This window comes from Tasmannia lanceolata, unplaced genomic scaffold, assembly GCF_043159265.1.
Source record: "Tasmannia lanceolata isolate RefF3 unplaced genomic scaffold, GAP_Taslan_0.1 ptg000002l, whole genome shotgun sequence".
In the NCBI taxonomy this organism is placed as follows: Eukaryota; Viridiplantae; Streptophyta; class Magnoliopsida; order Canellales; family Winteraceae; genus Tasmannia; species Tasmannia lanceolata.
The window spans coordinates 15220795-15232616 of record NW_027518679.1 but is presented as its reverse complement, the minus strand read 5'-3'; the positions used below and the strand labels follow the sequence as shown (position 1 = coordinate 15232616).

General features: G+C 38.1%; 1 pseudogene; it reads left to right on the top strand.

The window, feature by feature from the left end:
• The first annotated feature begins 4201 nt into the window (after positions 1-4201).
• Positions 4202-9443, top strand: LOC143888566 (pleiotropic drug resistance protein 1-like; annotated as a pseudogene).
• Positions 9444-11822: the final 2379 nt, after the last annotated feature.

Below are 11822 nucleotides of genomic sequence, written 5' to 3'. Positions count from 1 at the left end.
TCTTAGATGAAATCCTAGGATAATAAAATCCTCAACTCGAATTCAATAACTTCTCTTAAAACTGTTGAAACAGTTAATCCAGTCTAGGTCGGTGTCTTAGTTGAGTTAGGCATAAGTAGCTTAGCTTAGGTGCACCGAACTACGTCGACTCTGATCCCAGTGAGGCTTGGGTACGTAGGCAGCTTGGATGCTTGATGGCATACCAATCACGAGTCGGCTCCACAATAAATTGTGGGGTTTTGTATATTAATTTTCTTGTAAATTCTTAATTAAATCACTTAGGACTTTCCATGAAATTAGAATTTTAGGAGAACTTTCACTTAGATTGAATCCAGACAAATTAATAAATCAAGATACACATTTAGGATTCACATTGAAATTAGATCATAGGATGCATGTCACATAGTTCGCACATTAACAAAGAGTTGAATGAGCCATTTAAAATAAATTTAAAAGAGTTAACTTTTGGAATTGAAGACCGATTATCGGACAGGAATGGTGCATGTGGTGGATAACTCCCCATACCTTCCATTCTTGTAACCAGGTAACGAGTCTAGATTTCTGGTTAATTATGGGTCCTAGATCCCACATCTAGGTGGCGACTCTGTCAGTCTCTTTTGTGAGGAATTCGGATTGCCTTAGTGATCCCAAGTTCACATAAAAGATGAATTAAAATCAATAATAAAAATGCACACGCCAATCCCGTGGGTATGAAGACCAAGAGAGAGCGTGGCGGCTCGCGCCCCACCCCTCTCGCGGGATCGGGTCCCACAACGTCATATTTATAAAAATGAGCCTTTTATCTTTGCATCTCAAGCTGAGCAAGTATTCTACGTGCAAGATCACCCCGGTAACAAAGACTGGCATGTGGTTGTGAAGACAAAACTTAGGGACTTGTATGAGGTACATGGGAACAATGATGAGAGAGATGTCCAGACTGAGGCAGCAGAAATCCAAAATTTGGAAGACGTAAATAGCTGGGAACGAATAGATATAGTAGGGACAAAAATTGATGAACCATTGGAACAATTGACCCAGGCAATACCAAATGATGAAGAATGTGATACAGATTCAGATGATAGTGACGGCGATGAGAGTCCCTTTGCCAACGATAAATAAACGGGATCATATCTCTTTCTCTATTTGGTGTACTGCTTTGATGGTTGATTTGTTTGAATTTTGACAAAATGTCGCTCTTTTCTTAATGTTCTTACATTTGTAGACTTTGTGTAGTGGAACACTTGTACCTGTTCTTTTTCTAAGAAATGGTTGAGGGGGTATCATATTTGGGAGTTTTGAATCACTAAATGTTGCTCTATTCTTAATGTTCTTAAATTTATAGGCTTTGTTTACTAAAATACTTACACCTGCTATCTTTTGAAATTTGATGGATACATGATCATCTCCACTTAAATGTCAAATCGTTAAATTGTTATCAATTTGCAATAGTTGTATGCTTATTATTTAAGATATCAATCTCAATTGTTAATCATGTACAGGTGATTAGACATGAGGAAACACAATCTCACTATGCCACCCTCACATTCTCAGGCCCAAGATACACATGATGATTCCCAGGTAGGACAGGAGGATGAGCAGACCGAGGATCTGGATGACCAGGTCGGGCACTTGCATACACAGTCCTCCTCTGTTCCTGAGACACAGGATGTTGCCTCCTCGTCGAGGAGGTCTTGGAAGATTCGTGGTCCCACTTACTGCAAAGATACATGGGGACGCCCTAGGAGCCAAAGGAAGAGAGTAGTGTTTAATAAATTTGGCCAGCCCGTAGGAAAAATAGGGAAAAAATTCACAAATTTCTTGGGCACTGTAGCAAGACTTGGTGCTAAGTTACCAATTGACCAATTTGACTGGAGGCAAGTGCCTAATGAAAAGAAAGAAGATGCATGGGAAGTTGTTCAGGTACGATGAAAATAAATTGTATTATTAACTTCCTACAAGTTATTTTAGGAAGCTAGTATTATTTTGATTTTAAATTTTGTTATAATTCCATGGTATTAAAGACTTCTTACATGTCAATTTAGGATTACTATGATGTTGATGAGATGCATAAGAGTTGGACATTGAGTAATATCGGTACAAAATGGAAAGACTGGAAGTGTTATTTGAGAAAAACTTACTTCGATCCTGGTTTTCCATGCACGGATTATACAGTAATTGGTGACCAGTGGACGGGTCTCTGCGCCCATTGACAGTCATCGCTTGCTCAGGTAAAATGCAATCTTATTTTGGTTTTAACATTAATATAAAAAAATTAACATTATTATATTTGGTTGCTAATTTCAGAAGCGCAGTATAACGAACAAGGCTAACCGATCCAAACAAGTGATGATGCACACAAATGGGACTCAGAGCTTCGCATGTAAACGCTATAATCTGGTAATTTCATGAACTTCTAATTTAATTCCTCATTTATATATTGGTTTTGACATGATAAAATTGTTTTCCTGTTGAGAGGAGAAAGGAAGTGGCAAGGTTCTTAGCCACCCTGAACTATTCAAGCTTACTCATACAAAGAAAAATGGGAAGATTGTTGATAAAGCGTCAGAGGATCTGATAGTATGTTATTAAATATAATGTGCCAATACTATATGCTATTTTTTTATTTATTTGGCCGGTTTTATGTTAAGCTTTATTTCTATTGTTTTTTTTTTCTTATTTTCAGAAAAAGTTTAGACAGTACGAGATGGAGCATCCTGAGTCTTCCAGTAGCAATGTTGCAATTTCCAGAGACGACGCCTTTGCCCATTTCATGGGATCAGAGAGACATGGCAGGGTACGGATGATGGGGTTTGGTACGACCCCAACTGATTGTTTTGGGCCATCACCGAATCTCATGGATTATTGGAGAATGATTGAAGAAGAGCGAAATGACAAAGAACAAATTAGGATTTTTGCCAGTTTAAGGATGAGGTGACCCAGCAGCTTCAGAATTTCATGTCAAATTTCAGTGGTAGCCAAGTAATGTTTGAAATTATGTTGCATACAAGTAAGATACAAAATTGTAAAATGAGTTTTTTTACATAACGTTTCTATTTTATAATAATTTTAGAATACTGCCGATGCGACTCCATCACGAGATGTGACTTCCCCCCCTGCAAGTCACCCGCCTTGCTCCTCCACAGAGGTATAATTGATTTTACATTTTCATGCAGCTAATTCCAATACTTGATTGCTATCATTGACTGTGTACTTTGCAAGTTTTCATTTCCTTAATGTTGCCTAGGTTATTTTGATGAGCTTGGCACGACCGGGGATTGAATTGGCCAAAGGACTTCTTGTGAGCGAAGATCCGGCGACGATAGTTGATGGCACACCGATTGGGCCAGGATTTTCTCTTGTTAGTGTCAGGGTTATAATAGTGGGCGATGAACTTCTGATAAGACCATCAGGACGACGGAAAACTATTAGAGACGTGGCTGGAGGACATGTCGTTTGGCCATCTTTTGTGTAAGTTTATGATATAATTTTGGTTTTTAATATATTTTTTTATCATATATTTACTAATCGTTTTCTTTATTTTTGTTTTTTTTTACTTTCTTTGCAGGTTAAAGAAGCACCGAGCAATTAAGTTACTTTTATGTTTGTAGTACCTTTTTGTAGTTATGGACTTGGATGTTATCTGTTTTTTGTAGTTATGGATGATGAGTGACATCATCATTGGGGACATGCTAATCTATAGATAATCTTCATGTGAATAGTGGTTGGGGATATGCTAAACTCTTGTATCCGATTCCACATTTTTTGTGTGGACGAGGTAGTAAAGGGATGATTTTGCTGGTGGTCATATTATTTTTGCTTAATGATTTTTATATCTTATGTGTGCATAAATAAGGAGGTTGATATGAACAACTGATCAGGTAGCAAAGGGATAGGAATTGAATTCAGCATTGTTTATTCTTTACTTTCCATTCTGATGTAATTTTTCTTTACTTTCCTTGATGTAACTTTTACTTTTAGTTTTCTTTAGGAATTCAGTGTAAATAAGAAGTTATCAAGTTGTGGATGGGTCATGAGTCGAGAGTTGAGAAGTTGTTGCTCACTTTCCCTACAGACACGAGATCAACGATGAGAAAGGTAGTTCCCATCTACTAGCATTAGCATTTGATATAGAAATGATGAGATAGATAGTTTTTAGTAATATTAGCATTTGCTCACTTTCCCTGAAATTCATGTCTCTAGCATGTGTAAATTTGGGAATTTGGCATATATTTTAGTATGCCTTCATGTGTTTATTGTGTTTATGTTGAGTGTTCTTAGATTTCTCTTGCTTCTTAACATAACAGGTAAGGACAAACTCTTGCCATGGATTAAAAGACTTGAGATTGCTATTGATTGTGCTCAGGGTTTGTGGTTTCTTCACACATATCCTGAAGGTTGCATTGTTCACCGAGACATCAAGGTATGCTGATATATACTTGATTCTTCACATCACATTATCATGTTTATCATATAATACATGTCTGCTATATAATATTTGACTATTATATGAATGTTTCTATATGTGTATGTATATATATTTGTGATTATACGCACATGTTTGTGTGTAATGTATGTATATATACTCAAGAAAGCATGCAGCATTGAATTGAGAAAACCATGATACAAAACAATCATTCCAATTGCTTTCTTTTCCCTGTATTTTGTCTGGTTGGTTCCTGGTTGAGCTTGACCAGGACCCAAGTTTTGGAGCCGATTCTGTAGTCATTTACAGAATCAAATCTTTGAGAAGTTTCACCACGTTGAGAATGTATCTCTCCTAAGGCTGGATACGAGATATGAGCTTTGTAATTTATCAGGTCACACCTAGATCATCAGGCACTTGCTCTTGTTACTTTTAGGGCACTAAAAGTCCACAAGCATCAGCTGATGATTCATTTTGTCTTTGTTTCTATGTTACATGGAGTCTTCCAAATCGGTGATGTACCTGTGTCGGATTCCAATACTTTAGGATTCACCACAACACTTCTTTACCTCATTAATCTATTTTTTTTCTATATACAACAACAAATTTACAAACCCGTATGGGGTTGGCACATTTCTTGATACCATGGTTTATTTGGAAAAAGTATAGTGAATCCAATTCTAAATTCTTTTTTGTTTCATCAGGTAACATCAAAAAAAGATCAGCAGCAATACTGGGCATATAAAGATGAGCCATATACTTTCATTTCTGTCAGTGAATTTGCAGAAGCATTCCAATCATTCCACATTGGTCATAAATTGGCAAATGAGCTTGGCACTCCGTTTGACAAGAGAAAAAGTCATCCTGCTGCTTTAACCACTTCTGAATATGGAATTAGTAAGAAGGAATTGTTGAAGGCTTGCTTCACAAGGGAGTGGTTGTTGATGAAGAGAAACTCTTTTGTCTACATCTTCAAAATGGTGCAAGTGACTAATGTTGGAAACCATAATGCACCTCTTAAATTCTGAAATTCCAAACCTTATATTCTGTTTTCCTTCTGCTTTTAGCTTTTAATCATTGCGTCCATCACGATGACGGTCTTCCTAAGAACTAAGATGCATCGGGACTCATTGAATGATGGTGGAATTTTTTTGGGTGCTTTGTTTTTTGCACTAGTCACTATTATGTTTAACGGATTTGCGGAGCTTGCCATGACCATTGCCAAGCTTCCTGTTTTTTACAAGCATAGAGACCTCCTTTTTTATCCTTCGTGGGCATACGCATTACCTGCATGGATCCTCAAGATTCCCATATCTTGTTCAGAAGTTGCTCTCTGGGTCGGCATGACTTATTATGTCATTGGATTCGATCCAAATGTTGGAAGGTGAGACTTGAATGAGGTTGCCATCTAACTTCTTTAATGGTTGTGTTGAAAATATCTCTCCTAATGGATCCTCATCAATAACTGAAATTCAATATATGTTACTTTTATTGAATAGCCAGATGGCCTCCGCACTGTTCCGACTCATGGCTGCACTTGGTCGGAACATGATCGTTGCAAACACATTTGGGTCATTTGCACTTCTTGTTATTATGACTCTTGGAGGATTCATCATATCCCGAGGTACAATACATGTATTGAAAGAGTTATTTTCAACTGAAGGCTGAAATTTCAGTTTCTGGTTCAAATTTCTTAATATCTAAGATTGCATACATTTTAATTACATCCATGAAACATGAGTGGTTTGGATGTTGGTGGATATTTTAATGGCTAACCTTGCTTCTTCTTCTTTTTCTGCAGATAATATTAAGAAATGGTGGATCTGGGGTTATTGGATCTCGCCATTGATGTATGCGCAGAATGCAATTACTACGAATGAATTTCTTGGGAGAAGTTGGAGACATGTGAGAATCCTTGTTTTCAAACCAAAAAATGTTCTCTATATCTTTGAAAAGAGGAATTATTCATGATTAATTTTTGGTCTTTGCTACAGGTTATTTCTGGTTCAACGGAGTCCTTGGGAATCAGAATCTTGAAGACTCGTGGAATCTTTACTCATTCATACTAGTATTGGATTGGTGTGGGTGCATTGGTTGGATATGTATTTTTATTCAACGGCCTCTTCACCATGGCACTTGCTTATCTCAACCGTGAGTCCATTCATTTCAAATGCACTACATCAAAATTCTCAATACTCATTAACTAATTGTGGGGAAAATGTCTGCAGCACTGAGGAAAGGTCAAGCCATTTTATCTGAAGAGTCCTTGAAGGAAAAGAAATCAAACAGTAGTGGAGATGCTGAAGTTATTGAACTATCATCTAGAGGAAGAAGCTCTGCCATATCCAGTGGTAAGCTCAGAGGGTTCTCTATATGCCTTTTTTTATTGCGTGGAGGTTCTCTAAATAATCGAGTATAATTGCAACAGGTGATGAAACTAGGAGGGTAGAAGTCACCAGTGATAGCAATAGGAACAAGAAGAAGGGGATGGTTCTTCCATTTGAACCTCTTTCCATCACCTTTGATAATATAAGATACTCTGTAGACATGCCACAGGTAACCCTTGAGTCCTAGATAAATTATAAATTCATGTATGGGACCAGGAGTAAGATTCCGTATGAAACTAAATTTATATGTTGACCCTATAGGAAATGAAAGCTCAAGGTGTTCCAGAAAACCGATTAGAACTTCTGAAGGGCCTAAATGGATCTTTCAGGCCTGGAGTTCTTACAGCACTGATGGGCGTCAGTGGTGCTGGCAAGACCACTCTGATGGATGTGTTAGCCGGAAGGAAAACCGATGGATATATAGAGGGGAGTAAACCACCATGGTCAGTCTCTGTTGTTTGGATGTGCATTAATTACAGATGAGACCACATCTTCATTTGTTTGGGTTTTTAAGACATGGCTTAGAGCAATGTATGGAAAGCCTCCAAAAGCGATAATTACTAACCATGACAATGCCATAGAGTCAGCGATTGCTGAGGTGTTTCCCAAAATTTGTCATTGTTTTTGCTTATCACATATCTTGAAAAAAGTCCCTGAGGAACTAGCTGATGTATGTAGAGCTCATGATAATTTTATGAAGAAATTTGAGAAATGCATTTATGACTCTGTTACAACTGATGAGTTTGAAAGGAGATGGGAGAAATTAATTGCAAAGTTTAGCCTTGTGGAAAATGAATGGCTTCGATCTTTGCATGAAGATCGTCGACAATGGGTCCCAGCATATTTGAAGGACTCATTTCTTGCGGGGTTACCTATATCCTAACGGAATGAAACTATAAATTCTATTTTTGATACGTACGTGACTAAGAAAACCACTTTGAAAGAGTTTATAGAACAATATGAGATAGCTCTACAGAATATATGTGAGAAGGAAGCCCAAGCAGAATTCGAGACACTCTATAAAAAGCGCTCATTGAGGACGCCATCACCTTTTGAAGCACAGTTAGCGCCTGTATACACCAAAGAAATGTTCAAGAAATTCGAAATTGAAGTTTTGGGTATTGTTGCTTGTCACACAACAAATATTCAGCAGGATGGAGCAACCACAAAATATACGGTGAAGGATTTGGAAACGAAAAAGGACTACACAGTTATCTGGAATGGTTATGAAGCCAAAGTTTCTTGTATTTGTCGTTTGTTTGAGTTCAGAGGCTTTCTTTTCAGGCATGTGATGACAGTTTTCGTAGCATCAGGTTTATATAAGATCCCACCTCATTACATTTTGAAGCGTTGGACAAAGGATGCAAAGTGCACACATGTATTGGATGAAGGTTTTGTTGAACTGCAAGGTGACTGCCACAAATCTATTGTCCAACGTTCCCATGGCCTATATCAACAAGTCATACGATTTGTAGAGAAAGGGTCATTATCTAAAGAGGGCTATAATGTTGCATTGTGTGCATTACAAGAAGCACTAGAAAAAGTTGTTCTTGCAAATGACCTTGCACACCAAACAACGTCATCCAATTATAATCGCAGTCAAGACAAAGAAACACATATGCCATTATTGCAACAGGAGGGGCACAATGTCACTACATGCAAGGAGGTTGATCTCTCATCTGATGGTTTTGACATATTTTTAATCATGTTGAATTTACTTATTTTCTCAAGTGAATGCATTAACTTAAGTGGGTCTCTCATATATGTTCATAGTACAATTAAATGTAGGAGTAACAGGAGTTGTCAACACATGTAATATGCTAGACAATGGGCAATAGATGGTTTAACGTGCCCCACCATAACTATGGTCAAATTACAATCTAAGTTAGCTGAATTTATAATTTACACTCTGTTATGTTTTTTGTAGCTGCAGAGAGCACGGACTTCCGTCAACCAATGCAGCATGTTACCATATATGAGGACCTTCTCTACTCTGCATGGCTTCGATTGCCCACTGAAGTTGATACTGCCACACGGGAGGTTGGTGGAATATATCTTAATATGTTTTGTGTACTCCTTTCTGTGAGTTTTCAACTGACTAGTAAAAATGTTGGCTGTAGATGTTTGTGGAAGAGGTCATGGACCTTGTAGAGCTGACGTCATTGAGAGAAGCTCTGGTTGAGTTGCCTGGTGTGAATGGGCTGTCCACTGAACAACGCAAGAGGCTGACTATTGCTGTTGAGTTGGTCGCAAATCCTTCTATAATATTCATGGATGAGCCTACCTCTGGACTAGATGCGAGGGCGGCGGCAATTGTGATGAGAACTGTGAGGAACACTGTGGACACCGGAAGAACTGTTGTGTGCACAATTCACCAGCCCAGCATCGACATATTTGAAGCCTTTGATGAGGTGAGGAATGACTGAAATGACTAAATTCTGATTTCTTTTGTGTTTAATCAGTTAATGAACTTGATCTTTATGTCTGTTCTGCTTTGGTTGCAGCTTATTCTTTTAAAACGAGGGGGAGAAGAAATATATGTAGGCCCATTGGGCTACAATTCTTGCCATCTCATCACGTACTTTGAGATGAGTACAAAGAATAAGAAGAAACTAGGACCATTTGAAAAATAAAAATCACCATAATAGAGGTACTGATAGAGTCGGGTTTTATTTTATCAAGGGAATTAGTGGAGTCGCTACGATTAAACACGGTTATAATCCTGCTACGTGGATGCTGGAGGTGAGTACCGTGACGCAAGAAGAGATTCTGGGGGTTAATTTTGCTGATATATACAAAAATTCAGATATTTTCCGGTGGGTTTACTTCTCATGGCCATATTTGAATACAAGCATTTGATTCTCTAATCTTTGCTTACCTTTGGAAAGTTTTACAGGAGAAACAAAACTCTCATTAATGAACTGAGTTCACCTCGTCCTGGCTCGAAAGATCTGTACTTCCACACTAAGTATTCGTACCCCTTCATCATACAGTGTGTAGCTTGCCTATGGAAACAGCACAAGTCATACTGGAGGAATCCACCGTACACTGCTGTGCGATTTCTCTTCACAACCTTCATTGCCTTGATGTTTGGGACGATATTCTGGGATCTTGGTTCCAAAACGTATGCTATTAGTTATCCATTTTTATTTCTTTGTTTCACACAATTCGTGGTCTAGATCAACATTTCCATTTTGGATCATTAGCTAACTAGATCAATTTGATATAATGGCGGAAATCAAATCACAGGAGTAGGCAACAGGATCTATTCAACGCAATGGGCTCCATGTATGTTGCAGTACTTCTTATCGGAATACAAAATGCCTCATCCGTCCAGCCAGTAGTGGCAGTTGAACGAACAGTATTCTACAGAGAGAGAGCTGCCGGAATGTATTCTGCTTTACCATATGCATTTGCACAGGTAGGCATATCATGTAAAATTATTTTCTATGAGACTTTCATATTTCATACTGTTACCTTTTGCTGTTTTATTTGTTTATAAGCATGCTGATTTTACATAGTGAATCCCCTTCTTAATTCTTCTTATTTCACTGCAATTTCAGCTTGTGATCTAGGTTCCATATATCTTGCTTCAGACTATGACATACGGGATCATTGTCTATGCTATGATTGCATTTGAATGGACAGCTGCCAAGTTCTTTTGGTATCTATTCTTCATGTTCTTCACATTTCTCTACTTCACGTATTTTTTATTAATTCCCATTTGCTCACAAGCATTTGTGCTCCCAGGCCAAAGTCCTCACAAAAGGCGGCAGTATTTCGGAATTTGCTGATCCTAAACTTAATGGGGAATACTCATTGGAGGCTTTTGAGCGTACCCTCAACTTAGCTCTATCATGCACAGCACATACACAACAACGCCCATCTATGGAGCAAATTGTTATAAAACTAACAGAGGTATTGGATATCTCAAGATTCTCAACAAGCGGTGCAACTAATCATTTAGGTTTATCACCCTGAGCTTGGATTAGGTAAGATCAATGTATGTTTCTTAGCTATTTATATGTAAAAAAGGTAACATTTCATAATTTCAGTCTCCTGCACTATAATCTGCTATTCTGCATTCTCCATAACTTATCACTAAAAAATGCAATGGTGTTTTTTTACTTATGAATCTGTAAAATGATCTTACACACGTTCAGCGTTTCTGAATATGTACAGCAGGTTCTGAATATGTAAAATGGTGTTTTATTACTTCTGAATATGTACAGCAGGTTCTGTATGTGTCACAGATATTCAGCGTTTCTGTTTTTTTTTTTTTTATTCATACATTTACCAGCGGTTATAACCGCTGGTATACTCGTGAGAACATCTCCTATACCCGCGGTTATGACCGCTGGTATATATCTCAACTTCACTAAATGACATCGATACAGCCCCGGTTCAAACTGCCGGATCTCGATATATACCAGCGGTTATACCCGCTTGTAATTATTACTGGTATATACGAGCGGTCAAAACCGCTGGTATATATCTTTGGTTACCTAATGACACTGAGATCTACCAGCGGTCCTAACTGCCGCTAATTATGATACTACGGTAGCCGTTTTAATAGCCACGGTCATAACCGCGGGTATATATCGTTATATACCAGCGGTTATAACCACTGCTAAATGTGAAATATACACTAGCGGTTGTAATTGCTACGGTCATAACCGCGGGTATATATCGATATATACCTGCGGTTAAAACCGCTGCTAAAGTTGACAGATACACTAGCAGTGGTAATAGCTACGGTTTTAACCGCTGGTAAATGATTCACCGACGGGACATACACCAGCGGAAAGGAACCCGCGGGTAAATTGTATAACAGCGGTGTTACCAAATATTAGCAGCGGTTGTGACCGCCGGTAAATATTGGTTTTGTTGTAGTGATGGGTAGTGAGCCCATACTTGCATTCGTTTGTTCTTACACTTGAATTTTTCTTTGGAATTTCCTCTCTTTAGCTCCATTTTCCGTGAAAATCCAGAAAACAACCTGGAACACTAAA